Here is a 16,753-nt window from a genome sequence, read left to right as displayed (position 1 = left end):
ACGGCGTGGGCGGTCCAAACAGCTGAATTTCACATGCCTATAGAAATTTCTATCGATCAGCGGTGATGGCAGCTCTCTTGTACGATCACAAAAAACTACAATCACGAGAAGGCCGACTCATCTACGTAGGAGAAGCGGCTAGCCGAAGAAACAAGCCAACCATCTCTTGATAGTTTTTAATGATGGCAGGTCCCACCGTCTAAACCTACCCATCTGCCACCATTCATTGCTGCTAAGATGCCATTAAAACGCCGTCCTCATCGTCACTAGTTCCCCAGCGAATGATAAATACACGCACCAAAGCCCAAATCCAGGCCTCAGCAATCCGCTCCGTTTCTTCTCCAATCTAGACTATCAGGTAGCCAGAGCAACATGCCGGTTAAGCCACTGCCACTGTTCCTTATGTCGGTCAAACTCAGGTATGTGAAACTTGGCTACTATTACCTGGCGAACCACATCTTGACGTTCCTCCTGATTCCCATCATAGTTGCCGCCCTCCTGGAATTTGCCCGTCTCGACCCCGAACAGATCTCTCTTTGTGGAGCTCGCTCCATTTCGACCATGTCCAGCTCCTGTGCTTCGGCTTCCTCGCCGTCATGGTCGCCACTTTCTACTTCATGTCGCGGCCACGCCCGAATCTACCTCGTCGACTACGCCTGCTTCCGGCCATCCCAGACTTGCCGTGTGCCGTTCTCCACGTTCATTGGAGCATGCGCGGCAAATACCATTCTTCGACGAGAAGAGCGTCCGGTTCCAGCTGAGGATCCTCGAAAGGTCCGGCCTCGGCGAGGAGACATGCCTCCCACCCGCGAACCACTACATACCCCCACAGGGCAGCATGGAGCCTCCCGCGCCGAGGCCAGCCTCGTCATATTCTCTGCCGTCGACGAGCTCTTCGCCAAGACCGGTCTGAATCCCAAGGACATCGACATCCTCGTCGTCAACTGCAGTCTCTTCTCGCCGACGCCGTCCCTCTCCGCCATGGTCATCAACAAGTACAAGCTCCGGAGCAACATCGTCAGCTTCAACCTCTCCGGCATGGGCTGCAGTGCGGGGCTGATCTCCATCGACCTCGCGCGGGACCTCCTCCAGGTACGCCGCAACTCGTATGCCCTCGTGGTGTCGACGGAGATCATCACCCCCCAACTACTACATGGGCAATCGGCGGTCGATGCTCCTCCCAAACTGCCTCTTTCGCATGGGCTGCTCCGCGGTGCTCCTCTCGAACCGCCGCCGTGAGCGCGCCCGCGCAAAGTACCGCCTCGTCCGCGTCGTCCGCACGCACAAAGGTGCCGATGACCGTTCCTACCACTGTGTCTACGAGGAGGAAGACGACGAGTGCAACTCAGGGATCAATCTCTCCAAAGACCTGATGGCTGTCGCCGGCGATGCGCTCAAGGACAACATCACCACCATCGGGGCCCCTCGTTCTGCCGGCCTCCGAGCAGCTACGTTTCCTTCTCAGCCTCATCGGCCGGAAGATTATAAATCCGGCGTTTAAAACCATACATTCCGGATTTCAAGCGGGCCTTCGAGCACTTCTGCATCCATGCCGGGGGGCGGGCAGTGATTGACGAGCTGCAGAAGAGCTTGGACCTGTCGGCGGAGCACGTGGAGGCGTCGCGCATGGCGCTGCACCGCTTCGGCAACACGTCAAGCAGCTCCCTCTGGTACGAGCTCAACTATATCGAGGCAAAAGGCCGGATGCGGCGCGGCGACCGGGTGTGGATGATCGGCTTCGGCAGTGGATTCAAGTGCAACAGCGCGGTGTGGAAGTGCCTCAGGACAATCACGACGCCGGTGGACGGGCCCTGGTCCAGCTTCCATCCACCGCTATCCTGTCCACATCCCGGAGGTGGTGAAGCTGCTGTAGAATATTTCTTCCTTCTGTTAAGACGGATAGAAGCGTTAATGCTTTCAGGACCAACGTTGCTCGATTTGTAATCGAAGAAGGCGGTGTTTGGCTCCATGAGGGGGCTGATTAGCAGCATGTTTTAATTCGCCTGCAGTCACATCCATTATAAATGTTGTTTGAATTTAATTTGTAATTCTGTAAACTTATAATTAATATTTGCAAGTTTGAAAGTAATGTAATTCTGTTATTTAATATTCTGGGAAGTCAAACAGCTATTAAAGTAAACAAGGACTCATGTCAGGATCAAAAAGTCACTTTTATGCCACCAAGATGGCAGCACATGGAAACGTAGCTTTTCTTTCACCGAGGCAGTCCAGATTCAAAACATCCGGGCATCAATTAAATATTGAGAACCGGATACTCTCCGTCCACATATCCGTTGAAAGTACTATCTGATCCGCTGCCACTAAAATGGCACTGAAATGATATACTCACACGTAGAGTTATCCATAGATTGGAATAAAATATAAGCAAAATTTCTATCCGCATCAAACATTTCACGATGAAAAAAAGGCCAATAGGAACAGCTACCCTCAAAAAAAAAAGTTAACTTTATATTCATAAATGGTAGCCTATAAGTCATGACAAGTGTCTTGGCATCGATAAGCTATTGAGAGGCTCTTGTAAGCAGAGATGGGCATCGAGCTGGGCCGGGCCGCAGAGATGGGCATCGGGCTGCGCCCGGGCGCAGCCCAATGCCCAGCCAGGCCAACTGGGCCACAGACCAAACAGGCCGTGCCTGGCCCGGCCCGCTTAACCTAAAGGCTAAGCCCGGCACAACCCTAGGCCCATAGGGTGGCGGGCCATGTCGGGCCCGACACGGATCGTGCCTGGCACGGGTCGTGCCTGGCACGACCCGTCTGTCCAAAAAAAAAATAGCGTTATGGGTGGCCCATAACGTCTATTTTTTTGGCCCATAACGGCTATTTGTGGCTTTTTACCCATTTTGCCCCTCCCAACAGCCAGAAAACGGCTAATTTGAGGGGCATTTTGCCCCTTATGGGCCATTCCGGGCTGGCCCACGGGCCGTGCCGTGCTTAGCCCACGATTCGTGCCAGCCCAGACCCTTATGGGCCGTGTCGGGCTCGGCACGCGGGCCAGAAATCCTTAAACCCAGCCCGACCCCCTTTTATGAGCCGTGCCTAGCACGGCCCGTTATCGGCCCGCTTCGTGCCGGGCCGTGCTGGGCCATGGGCGACCCGGCCTAATGCCCATCTCTACTTGTTACGGCTCTACTATAAATGAAAATCCTCTCCGTTTTTGCACTACAAAGTTCTCCTTCTTGCATCTTATTCTCTGTATCTTTTTTTTTATACCCAACAAAATTGGTGCTAGAACTAGGTTCTCTCTTCTTGTTCTAATCCAAAGCCCTCCAAACTCCATCTTGTATTTTCTATCCAAATCCTGCTTCTCGATTCAATTCCGCATGGCAACAAATTCTAGCACCCAAGGACGAACCAACGCTATGGCAACAAATTCTAGCACCCAAGGACGAACAAATGCATTTGGAGGCCAAGGCAAACTCACTAAGACTTTTTTTTTTTTTTTGAAAATGATGAAAAAATTTTAATAAGTGCAAAATATATTTAAAAAATAATAGCTATTAGATGTTCCAAAATCAGTATTTACATGTAGTGAAAATCTATGAGAATAGGGCCTATTTATGCTTAGCTATTAGTGTTTAGAAATCTAAACCTTTTAGCACCCTTTGACAACCTAGCTATGTATGCATTCATCTGCACCACAAATGCTTTCCAATGTATGTGAATAGGCCCTGCCCAAAGAATTTACAACATACCTGATCACATGAGAAGATAGCCCAAACCAAGGCCTCGTTGAAGAGAACACTCCTTTTATCATGCTCACCACACACCTCACTCCCTGAATTAGACTATAACCTGCAGCTATCCCATTAGCTATCACCAGAAACGTGTGCAACCCAAGATGTCTCCTAGAAATTATAAACCCATTGCAGACTAACACCATTTTATTTAAAAAAAGTAATAAAGCTCCACTTTGGAGAAGAGAAAAGTATCCACCGAAAACTCTGGCATTAACCAAATTGAAAACTCTAACAGAAACAAATTGATGGGTAACAATAGAAGGATTCCAAGGAGAAAACTTCCTGATCTGGGTGTAGAGCCCACCAGGCACCAGAGCAGCAGGGAAAGGAAAAAATTGAAGAACGAAGGTAAAAAAGGAAAAAAGGAAGAACAATCATAAATCTATTGGGCATTATAACAAAAATATGGTAGACAACTCAGTCATGGTACTCAAAATGAAAGTAAAAATTAAATCTACCGGACATTACAACAAAGATAAATTTATTGGGCATTATAACAAACAGATAGTAGACAACTCAGCCATCGTACTTAAAATGAAAATAATAACTAAATCTAGTGGACATTACAACTACAACAAATATAAATCTACTGGTCATTATAACAAATAGATGGTAGGCAACTCAGTCATGGTACTTAAAATGAAAGTAAAAACTAAATCTACTGGGTATTACAACAAATATAAGTCTACTGGACATTATAACAAACAGATGGTAGACAATTTCGTCATGGTACTCAAATGAAAGTAAAACTAAATCTACTGGGCATTACAACAAAAATGAATAACTTTATCACGGATCTTACAAAAGATATGAGGGAGAAAGGGAAAGAAAACAAATCAAAGAAGTATGTAGTTTTGACGTACTGAAATTGAACACAGAAAAAAGGAGAAATAATCATACTTTATAATATGCGGATCTAGTCACTGTCGCTGCTGCCTGTTGTGGCCGTTGTGGCCCTCGCCATGCTTCTTCTTCTCCTCCTTCTTTTCTCTTTCTTCTTGCCATGCTCATCTCCACTGTGGATCTTCTCCTTGATCTATTCGACGATGCTCTCCTTGTGCTCTTCCTCTTTCTTGTGGTGGTCCTCCTCCTTGTGTGTTCTCCTCCTCCGACTAGTGTCAGAGAGAAAGAAAAAAGCCAGTTCGAAATCGACCAGGAGAAGGCCTGGGGAAGCGCTTCAGAAGCTTGACCAGCAGCTCTAGACCTCTCTCAGCGGGAATCCCTTCCGAAGAAGCGACCCTCCTCTCCTTCCCTCTCTGGTATTCATTTATTTTCAACTTCTCGTTCTCTTTGCAGTAGGCTTTCTTTTGAAACGGGGCTTTAGGCGACCGCCTAAGTTGCCTATGGGTTGGGCCGGCCCTACTAGTACCAGTACAAACAACACTACCTTCAACTACATGCAAAGCCAGCACTAGTTTTTGACAGTGAGAGCTATAAATTTCTAGAGCATGCAAATGAGAACTCTCTCCATCTTAGAAGATTTGTGGGACTTAGTTGAAAGGGCTATGAAGAACCAGCAAATCAAGAAGTATTTACATCATAGACTCAAGCAAAGCAAAGGGTGTACAAAGAGAACAAAGAAGAGATGCAAGAGCTTTACTTATAATTCAGCAAGGGGTAAACAAACTATTTTTTCTAGAAATTATGGGTGCAAATAAATCTAAAGATGCAAAGGAAATTCTGAAAAAAGGAGTTTCAGGGCACCGATAAAGTTGTTTCTATTAAGCTTAAATCCTTATGGAGAGAATTCGATAATTTAGCAATGAAGGATCATGAAATGATAAAGATTTCTTTTCCATCAAATTAGAAGTCATGGTGATACCATTCAAGAGAGGAAGATTGTTGAAAAAATTCTAAAAAGATTGTCCACTAGATTTGATCATATTGTTGCTGCATTGAAGAATCAATGGATCTACCTATTCTCACCTTGCATGTGAACAAAGAATGAATAGATTTTTAGTTCAATCTTTAGAGCAAGCTGAAAAAAAAGAAACCTTAAAGTACAAAGCAAGAAGGAAAAGAAAGAGGCACATTTCAAAGAAAAAATCAAAGAAAATGGAAGCAGTTTTCTACGGAAGCCCAAGGCAAAGGAAAACGTAGATGGGGTCAATCCAATCAAAGAAATAGTAATACCAATTCTCAATGCTTTATTTGAAAAATATATGGACATGAATCTAAATCCTATCATTATGGATGCAAAAGTTGCAAAATTTCAAATCATTCTGAAAGAGATTGTTGGTTCAAAGATAAAAAAATGAATGAAACAAACTTCTATGAAAAGGATGATAGTGAAAACTATTTTACTCGTGCGTGACTTTGTAACAAGAATCACAACATACTTGGTATTTGGATAGTGGATCAATCACAAGAAAGGAAATCAGAAGTTCTTCATCCAGCTAAATCAAAACACCTTCTCTCAAGTCAAGCTTGAAGATGGCAAGCTACAACATCATCAACTTAGGAGGAAGGAAGATTCTCCTCAATCCGCTCAACTCAAATCTTTAAAAAAAAACTAGAAGATAATAGAAAATAATAGAAGAATTACGAAAGTAAGGCTTAAGTCCTCTTTTCTTTCTTTGATAATTAAAAAACTAAAGTATATAGCCTCTATTCATAATGGTGAGGTTCGACCTTATAAAATTTGGATTGGATTTCTCTATCTAATAGGACTCTTTTTTCTAAAATGAACATCACTAATAGAAATATTCTAAAAAAGCTAAAATATTGAGGAGGTAGATCTCGATTTTTATATCAATCCTACCTTCTTTTGCTTCTGATTCTATACGGATAGAGAGCTATGTTCGGTCAAAGTCTTACTTGAAAAAATAATTTAATTTGACCCACTAATTTTAGGCCCTAAAAGATAGAATTTGGGCTCAATAAATTTCTAGAAAGCCACACCCTTAAGGGCATGGTGTCACATTGTAAATCTGAAAAAAATATTTGATTTAAAAAAATCATTTCAATTAGCTGTCGTATGATCAACTTATTGCATCCGAAAGTTTGATCTACGATTTGGCTTTACAATGTGGTTAATCTCGCTCCTAAAGGTCTTTTAGTCCTACTCATAGTGGCCAAAGTGGTTCACATCAAGTTTGGAGATTTTTTTGGATCACAACAAGTTGAAGGCAAAAGGGTCATAGAAGTCTACAGAAAAGGAGGTATGAATAGACTTGTTGGTCCAGGAGAATCTCCAGACTTCATGTGGACTATCTAGATCACTACGAGAAAGTTGGATAGCATTCAGAAGCGAGATTAGTTATATTAGAAAGTCGAGTTATAAGCCAAACTTTCGAAGGTCATAACTTAGTCATATGACTTCCAGAAGCCCTTTAGGAGATGACACCTCCAGCGATCAAGCCTAAATTTCATCATTTAGGATTTGAAATGGCCGGTCAAATTGAAAGTTTTCTTTTCGAGTAAGACATTGACTGGACATTGCTCTCTATCTGAGAAGAATCAAGCAAAATGACAGAAGACAATGTTGATGTAGAAGTCAAAATCTAGCTCTTAATTAATTTTAACTTTTTCTACAATATTTCTTCCAATGATGTCTATTTAGGAAAGAACTATTAGAATTAGGAAGAAAAATTTGACTAAAATTGTATAAGGATGGATCTCAACATTATAAATAGAGGCTATATTCCTTGATTTTTTAATTATCAATGAAAGAAAAGGGGATATATGTCGTGCTTTCGCAATTCTTTCATCTTCTTTTAATTTTCTTTTAAGAGACTCAAGTTGAGTGGGTTGAAAAAAGTTTTTCTACTCTCCGATTAGATCACTTGTCCATGATATTTTTTTATGTGTTGAATTGACTCAAAATTTACTAAATGTTGGATAGTTGCTGCAAACTAGATATGTGGTAATTTTTGACACCGATGAATGCAAAATTTTTGATAAGACAAGAATACTCTTGAGGCCAAAATTAAGATGACCCAAAACAAATCTTTATTCTTAACATACTAAACAAGCAAAATCTTGCTTTAAAAAGTGAAAAGATTGATGAGTCATATTTATGGCACTTAAGGTATGGTCACTAAAATTACAAAAGGCTTAACTTGTTAAAAAAAAGCCATATGGTTCTTGGGCTTCCTTCAATTGATAAAAGAGAGTAAAATTTTGAGGGTTGCATCTATGATAAAGAAATAGTATTCTTGACTTTTTGAAGCTTCAGACATGTCAATTTCAAGGATGAAATTATGTTAAAAGCGGAAGAATGTAAGGACCTAGTCCATTGACTAGCCCAAGAACTCGCACAGGCCCAAAGGAGTGGCATCAACTTTGGCGCCAAAAAAAAAAAGAAATTCTGCATCTCTTAAAAGGAGTCCATCTTTTTCCACAATTTTGGCAGGTAGAAGGAGCTAAAACACTATTTTTCCTTCAATAAGCACTGGATTTTGGCTATAAAATCGATCCTCGCCCCATCTCTAGCATTCCACCTCCTTTGAGTTTCATTGATTTCTACCCTTACATCCATTGATTTCAAGCTTTTTCTATTTGGAATTCTTTGAGTTTTTCCAACAATTCAGTAGTGAGACTTCACTGGAACTAAGGGACCCGTATTCCCTTTTTTTTGTCTTCACTATCCTAAGGTTGACCGCTGAATTTGGTCGAATAGAGCCTTTCCCTATTCCATTGGATTAGGGGTGATTGACCACTATTGTTGTGGGTGTTGCTGCAACAGCCGTCGTCGGAGGCCGCTGCTGCCATAGGTGTGGCCGGCCTTAGAACCCTTTTTTTTCTCTCTTTTGAGAAGAGAACTATGGTTTCTCTCTCTTTCTTGCCATCTCTTGCTCTCTCCCCTCTCTTTCTCCCTCTTTGTCAATCTTTCTCTATTTCTAATCTCTCTCTATACATATTTTAGTGGACCAATGGTGGGTCCAGAGTTGTCTTGTGGATTCAGGCTAACCCTTGGAGGGGTCCCTAGATATCATTGCATGACTAGGGGCTCTAAGTTGATATTGCAAATCGGGTGTCATGGACCGACAATGTGCAACCATCTATTCATCCATCTACAATATTTCAATAGTACCCATGGTTATTTATGAGTAATTTGAGAATGAGATTTCATTCCGCAGAAATCCCTCTACACAATCATCTCTAAGAATATGAAAAATTTTGTACATAGATGTACCCTATACTAATGATTTAGATACATATTTTGATTCCTATGCATTATCACTTGTATGGTTGTGGATATTTTGTATATAGGTACAAGGACCATGTGCTGATGATTTTATGTTGTTTGGATCATGATGTTCCTTTTTCTAATTTTGTGTAGAATATATATTAGTTAGAAATTCATGATGGTATGATGGAGTATGGGCGGTATTTGGACTGGTCACCCATTCAAGAAACATGGTGCATGTGTTTTGTCATCCTTTGGCTAAATTTTAGCATTATGTTTGGCCTATCATGGGAAGGAGCATGGCTATAACCAGTTCAATGCTGGAACTTAATGTCAGATAATGAAATGCAATTAATCATAGTCATACATAATTAAATTGAATTTTGTATAATTATAAGAGCGGCGAAGAAGGGAGGCATTTGGACTAGTCAATCATGTGTGAAACGTGGTGTGTCAGCCATGGGTTGACATACAATTTGTATGGTTTCTAGTCATAGGTAAAAGCATGGCATGTATTTGGCCTACCGTAGGCTGGAGCATGGTTGTAATAACTAGTCCAATGTTGAAATCAAATTAAGCTACTAAATTATGTTTAATTATAAGTAAATTAAATTTTTGCATTACTATAAGATTGGAGAGAAGAGGAGGCATATGGACTGGTCAACAAGTGTGAAACATGGTATATATAATATCAGCTATGATTGAAATATGGTATTCTAGTTGCTAGCCACATGTAGAAATGTGGTTTGTATGTTTGTCGTGCCATGGAGTTTGTGCGGGACTATTCCAATACTGGGTGATAATGTTGTCAAAACTTGCTTGTGTTAACTAATTAATGATATGTAATCTCAGTAAATTATTGAATGGAATTGCTGATTGGTTGATATATGATGTGTATAAAAAGATTGTGGTGATTTATGACATGTATCTTGATACTTTGGCTATAGTGATATGTATGCAATTAAGTTGTTATACGGTTAAAACATGATGCGGATGCTGGTATGGCTTATATGTGTATTCTATAAAATAACTACTAGATCCATTATGTAGTACTTAATTATTAGGTTGTTGATGTATGAATCTTACTATTTTTCTATAAGCATTATATTTGTTAAAAGATGTTTTCATATTCACGTTGATATGCATACATAGAGGATTCTAACTAGGTTGTAAATCTCATATCTCTTGTTACATTTTTTATCGAGAATTGCAAGATGTGTAATCTTGATTAAAATGGGCATGGAGTTCAAGTGATGAAATTGTTTCTTAGTTAGTTTATTTTCCGATACTAAGGAATATTTAAAAATTTTGTAATTGAACAAGTTTGATTATTTAATTATAATAGATTTATTTAGTTGAAATATTTGGCTATAAACTATTGATTTAAATTTTTTGAGTTATTAGAAACTTTATTCGTCTTATAAGTCTTGCATGTTCTTTAGGATATTATTTTAGGGTTCATGCGGCCATGTTATGTGCCGACCCAAGTGATGGGTGAGGTACATGATGGGCAATGTTATAATGGGTTTCCTCTCCTCCACTTGAAAGTTTGGGATTACCATACCGGGGAAAAGAGAAACAATCACAACCTAGAGAGGGTGCTAGCTGACTTCCATGGCATTATCCTTTCCTCTTAAAATTTCTGCATTCAGGTGTAAAATACCATTATATAGTTTGAGGGTTGAGATTTATCCTTCATACAAGATATTGTGAAAAAATAGTGTGGCTTATATGGTTAGAGAGAAATGAAAGAATTTTTTTTGACATGAAGCATTCTATGTTAGAAGTTCTCAACAACAAATTTTCTAATCCTCCATCAAAGTCATTTACAGAATCTCTTTTTGGACTTCTTAATATCTAATATGTTTGCACATCTTACATTTCCATTTTTTTCTTCCTCTCCTGCTTTTCTCTTCACTCTTGAATTTCCTTCTTCTTTCTTGTAATTTTTTCAAGCCTAACTTAAGCTCATAAAAAGCTCCAACAGCCAAGGTAAAACCTGCCTCCAGCATAGACATGGAAGCCTAAGCCTTCGCTGAATCCGGCAAATCCTATTGACAGCCGAAAGTAATTGTATTGGACAAGTTTCTGTCCACTTGCATGATCTGTCTTTAGCCTTGTGATTGCTGTCGCACTTGCGTGTTTTGTTTCAACTACATTTTCACTGCATGCTCTTCTTTTATGTATAATATTCGGCTTATAATTAAATAAGTTGTTGGACTACAAAGTTCAACCCAAAGCTCCATTATACGCTATATTTAGCCCGAGGTCATCCTCAAAAGAGCTGACGCTAAATTTCTGGCTCATCTAGATCCTCCTCCTCCTCCTCTCCCTCCTTATGAAAACCAAAATTTGTTCGGCCTTAGGTTTTAGTTGTTTTGCTACTCCAGAGCCACCCAAGGTGTAACACCTTTTCTATCCAATTATTTTCTATTTTTATTTCATCCTCACCTCTTATAACTGAGTCTCCCGCCCCAAAACCTTCATAGAAAACCAGCTCAAGGGATGGCAGCCACCATGTCATTTGATAGTTTGTATGATGCCCAACTTATCTATATATAGACCTGATAAAATTGGCAACCATAGAGAAAACTATGGATTAACAAGTATACTATAATTATGCATGCACTCTATGGGACTAAACATATGCCCTCATGGGTTCTCACTTGTTCCTCAATTTAAATACCGGATGTCCTCGTGAGGCTGAAGGTCCAAATCTAATTACAAATAGTACAATTCCAATAACAAATAATAATTTGTATGTAGTCAACTTAAACAGACATGTGCTGCAGTGTCTTCTAGTTGACATAGACTGTGAGTTGGATTTGCTCTAATGTACTATTTGCCACATATTAAAACCTCATCCAAAAAACCTAGTTAGAATGTATTATTAGGGTTGCTTGGCTTTATATAGATATCAAAAATCTATTCAATGGATTGCTAAGATGAGACTAAACACATGTCTGCACGGGGTCTTCACTATTATCGCTGAGAAAATGCTTTCCTAACTGAGCTAGATGAAGGGAAAAAAATGATGATCATTGCTTAAAGTTACAAGGCAAATATAGAGACCACAAAGACAAAAAATAGGAATCAAAACATCCCACAAACTCTCTCATTTTGGCACATGCACTTCTTCGGTTGATGCTAAAGTTGTAAAGGGTAAAGTTGATGCTAAAGCAAGCATTGGAAGGGCAAATTCTTTGGATCCAACACTTAACCAGGAGATGATGACAGCCCTTGGTTAGTGCCATCACACGGTACGTCACTCAACGTATCAAGAGGAGTATGTATTGTAGTGCAAATTAAAACACCATCGTACATCACTGTCGTACACATTGGATGATTAGCACCATCCATTCTGTGGGCCTCAAAGATGCTCTGAAGATAAAAAAGAAGAGTCTCATTCATGAAATAGTTAGTTTGGCACCATGGCCAAGAGTGACAGACCCTGTGCATGCACAGAGTGATTGGGCCAGCCCATTGGAAACTAAATGAGAGGTAACATCTACATTATTCGGCAACTTGGTTTCTTGCTCCAAATTAGTCCACGACTTCTAGAAAATCTAGTCTCGTTGGTATGCCATACAGTCTTGAACTTTCGCTCTATTTTTGAACCATTCTCCCAAAAAAGACATCATTATTCCACAAAGTATAAAACTGATGATTTTAACCACACTAATTAGCACCAAAGCAAGTTCCGAGACACTTGTGATTAATGCAAGATAGTTAAGTATTTGATGGCCGGTTATGACTCCCAACATTCAACAGTAGTTGATGGCTGGCTTTAATCTCATCTAAAAACTCCTAGATCAACATAGTAAGGGCACCAATTTTATTGAATGAAAGTTCGAGCTGCCACATGGCATTAGAAGATTGGTATGGTAGTAGAAAATTTCTACAACTAGGATTATAAAGAATTGACTCCCAAATGTCACAACAGAACTTCTACAATCTATTGATATATGTTAATAAAGTCTTTCTTAAGTTTTTGTTTTTTTTTGTTTTTTCCAATTTAAATTCAACCATCTCTACATATTGATATGGGCCAAGTTGTGCAACTAATTCAAAGTTTTAACGTCCGTGATTTAGGAATATTTTGCGGCGATCAGAATTGTGAAAAATTTATTCTCTTTTATCTGTTGGGCCATCCCTCATGAGGAGAACAGCGCATTACTCATTGGGCTAGTTACGGGGTACGGAGAGGGCCTCAACCAAAGCCCACTCCAGAATTTTGGTAATTTTCTTATAGAAGAGAGGAGAGACGTAGGACTCGTTGGGGATTAGGGATATTAGGACATCCGGGAGAAACCTCTCTATTCTGTTAAGAGTGAGCTTCCTTTGGTGAAGGAAACTCTTGATGCCTCATTGCTTTGGAAGATGATTTCTTTGAATGCGGCGGCTAGAAACTTAGGACTTTTGAAGCTCCATCCTCAAATCCTAGTTTGGAGCTCTTCCCATCCCTAAATCAGCATTCTTTAGGGCCTGTTTGGAAGATAAGCTGAAAATCGTATGGAATTTATAGATTGGACCAGTACAACCAAAAAATTCATAGGATTACAGGCCGAACTAGATCTATATTCATTAATATTCATGAGAAGCATTCGGTAGGCCTAAATCCTATAGGGAGAAAAAAAATCTGAATATAGGCCTAGCCCAGTCTCTAACCTATGATTTTGCTTGTTATAATGGCCTAACCACGAATTCCATAAGAATTCAATCCAATCATCCAAATATGATCTAAGAGTTTTGAGAATTCTATGAGGTAAGTCCACTCCAATCTCTTGTATAATGAATCCATGTTGTTTTTTGAGGAGATTTATTATTTATTCCCAGAGAAGTTGTTTCTTGATAACCTATTAACCTCTAGGTGTGCCCTAGAGTAGATTGTAATTCAGAAAGTTGTTCTCTTGAGTCTGTGAGCCTTGGCTTCGCCGACAAGAACTTTGTAATCTCATTATTTGGAGATAGTGGAAAGTAAATCCCGAGATGGTATCGTGATTCTTCCCATGTTAAGAAAATGGCATCAAGTTTCTTCATTGCTGGGGATCAGCTATATGATCTATCTTGCATTCCTGTTATTCACACATCGAAGGGAAAGAAAAGATCTACTACTACTGTTTAAAATGGTTTTTGATGGTATCCACGGCATTGATTTAGCAACATTTTCAAAAAAAAGAAAAGAAATCCAGGAATAAAACTTTGCCCAGCACTTATGATAAATAAAAAATGTTGAGCATAAATTTTTAAATATTCTTATTTTTTCTAACAATAAATCAGAAATACATTTCCAAAGTATGATTAGCCGACATCAATAAAAATGCTGGCTAAAAATATATATATTAATATTCCAGCTAATCTTAAATAAAACGCGCGATATCTCTCATCTTTTTGATCTTCCATCTCCTACCTTTAACATTTTAAATTTACTTATAACTTAATCTAATTAAAAATTAATAAATCAGCTACGCGGATGTTGTTGCTATTTCTTCAATCTATCCCCTACATGCTCTCAGATGGCCTCATGGTATTGGCCTCTTGCTGCCATCAGTAAACGGCCCACAAACCATCCCACATTGCGCAGACCCATCTCCTTGTCACATTCTGAACTTATAGCACAACAACGCGGCATGCCTGCAAAACGAACCATACAAATATTCAAAGCTATCTAAACAATAAATCAAATCATTTTATAATAATTTTAAATCAATAACAAAATGACCTCAATTTTTGAGAATTAATGTAACAAAAATTATATAAATCATTTTCATCAACAATAGACCAAGATAATCAAAGTCATAAAATTTAAAAAATATTATTAATTCAATCCAAATAAAAGTCTCGAAATTTAGGCTAAACTAATAAGAAGACCCGTTGACATGAGTGACCAGGCAACTTAGATATACTACATATTCCATGCAATCTAGCTTGCTCCCTAAAGTCCCACAACCAATCATAAATTAGAATCAAAAATAGAGAAAAAGAAGAATAATGAGCTCCACCCGCTTAGTAAGCAACATAACACTTAAAAGTGAGGTCTAAGTATGCCAAATAAATAATTAATTAAATAGAAATTCAAAACATAATATTTGATTGGGACAAAATTAGATCTATATATAAATGTTTTCTTTTCAAAATTTATTTTTTATAAACTGATATTAAACCTAACATCAAGCTATAGCCATATGACGTAGCAGCATAGGTTAGATAACGGATACAAAATGCACCACTAGATAATAGATAGCAGATTCTACTATTATAATCACCAGTAGCTTTATGTTGAAACTTATTTATTTGATTATAATTCGACAGGGCCAATGAATAATCCACATTAGAAAATTCAGCACATGTATATATATAAACACAAACAACAATTTTACAACTACCTAGTCAAATTTTCCAAATCAAATTTATAAAAATATCAAAATACATAGCATATTTTAAAATAATCATGACGGTAATAATAACTTGTTTGATCCATATTATTAAAGGAAAGACAAAGATCATGAAACAAATTTAATAAACTAATTGTAATTTCAAAAGATTATTACTTCTCATAAATTTTGAAGGAAAACACTCTGAAGTGTTATATTACTTACTTTTTTTTCATTTCAAAATTCTACTGCAGTTAGACAAGTTAGCTTCATCTATTTAATGTCATTAAAATCTAATTAATTTATTATCAAGATTTAAAAGTTTCACAAAATAGAAAACCACAAGGAGCTCAAACAGGTTAAGATTGAGTGAAACTACCCAGCTTGCTTGCGGTGCGAATGGAGTGTGGCTTCATGCTTGAAACAGGGTATATCAAGGGTAGGCCAGCCAAGCGACGATGCCCGATGGTCTGGTTCAGTCAATCAAGGTAATTTGATCTCATAAAACTACGAAACAAAAATCAGGCAAGGAAACAGACAAAAAAACAACAATTAATGATGGTGGAGTCTAACAATGCTAGACATGGGCCGAGGAGGGGCCAAACACACTATCTGCCCACCAAGGGAGTTCAAGACCTTATTGACATCAATGGAGATTGAAGAGAAGGAAACCTCTAGGGTTACTCATTATCTAGGAAGAGGAAGAGATCAGAAGAGAGAGAGAAAGGAAGAGAGAGGATAGAGAGGAAGAGAGGGGATAAAAGAGAAAGAAAAATAAAGAAGAAGAAGAAGAAGAAGAGAAGGAGGACCACAACCAATTGATTGGGTGGTGATCACAGTTAGAGGACTGACGATAGGGGGCTACTGGCGATAGCAGCAAGACAGTCGATGATGAAAAATAAGAAAAATAGTAGAGAAAATAGGTGTTTCAGCCCCATTCATGCATTGCCGGTGGATGGGCTCCGGCGATGGCCATGAGCCATTGCATAGGAATGGGTCAAGGACTCCAGCAACAAAAATCAAGGGCTCTAGAAAAAGAAAAAAAAGGTTTGGTCTTCAGATCTAAAAATAGGGGATAAAATAGAGTAGTTTTCCCTTTACTTATTCTAAAGGAATCTTGGCCGGTGGTGGAGACTTTAGCAAGAGAGTTGGGGGAAAGTGATTAGCGGACTTACCTTAGATTCCCGTGAGGGCTTAGTTGCGATCTCCAGTGAGCACAATGAACCTAATCAATGACTTCCAAGAGGAGAAGGGAGAAAAGGGGGCAATGATGAGTCGCATGATGCGTGAAGCTCTCAAGCAAGCATGGCGGCAGGGTTTCTTAACTGCTGAGTGCTTTTGGTAGTTTGACTCCTATAGGGATCGAAGGAGGAAGGGAGTCCTATTCTATGTGGAGAATTCTTAAAGCCATTCGATCAGGTTCGTGCATCTCAAAACCAAGCCGGTCAACGGATTATGCCTGATTCAAGCAATAGGCGGGCCAAAAAGGG

General features: G+C 39.3%; 1 pseudogene; it reads left to right on the top strand.

Moving 5' to 3' along the window:
* Nucleotides 1-322: 322 nt before the first annotated feature.
* Nucleotides 323-2,107, top strand: LOC120109555 (annotated as a pseudogene).
* Nucleotides 2,108-16,753: the final 14,646 nt, after the last annotated feature.

Source organism: Phoenix dactylifera, unplaced genomic scaffold (assembly GCF_009389715.1).
Source record: "Phoenix dactylifera cultivar Barhee BC4 unplaced genomic scaffold, palm_55x_up_171113_PBpolish2nd_filt_p 002371F, whole genome shotgun sequence".
Classification (NCBI taxonomy): Eukaryota; Viridiplantae; Streptophyta; class Magnoliopsida; order Arecales; family Arecaceae; genus Phoenix; species Phoenix dactylifera.
The sequence above is the reverse complement of the archived record's forward strand: the minus strand, read 5'-3'. Positions and strand labels throughout refer to the sequence as shown.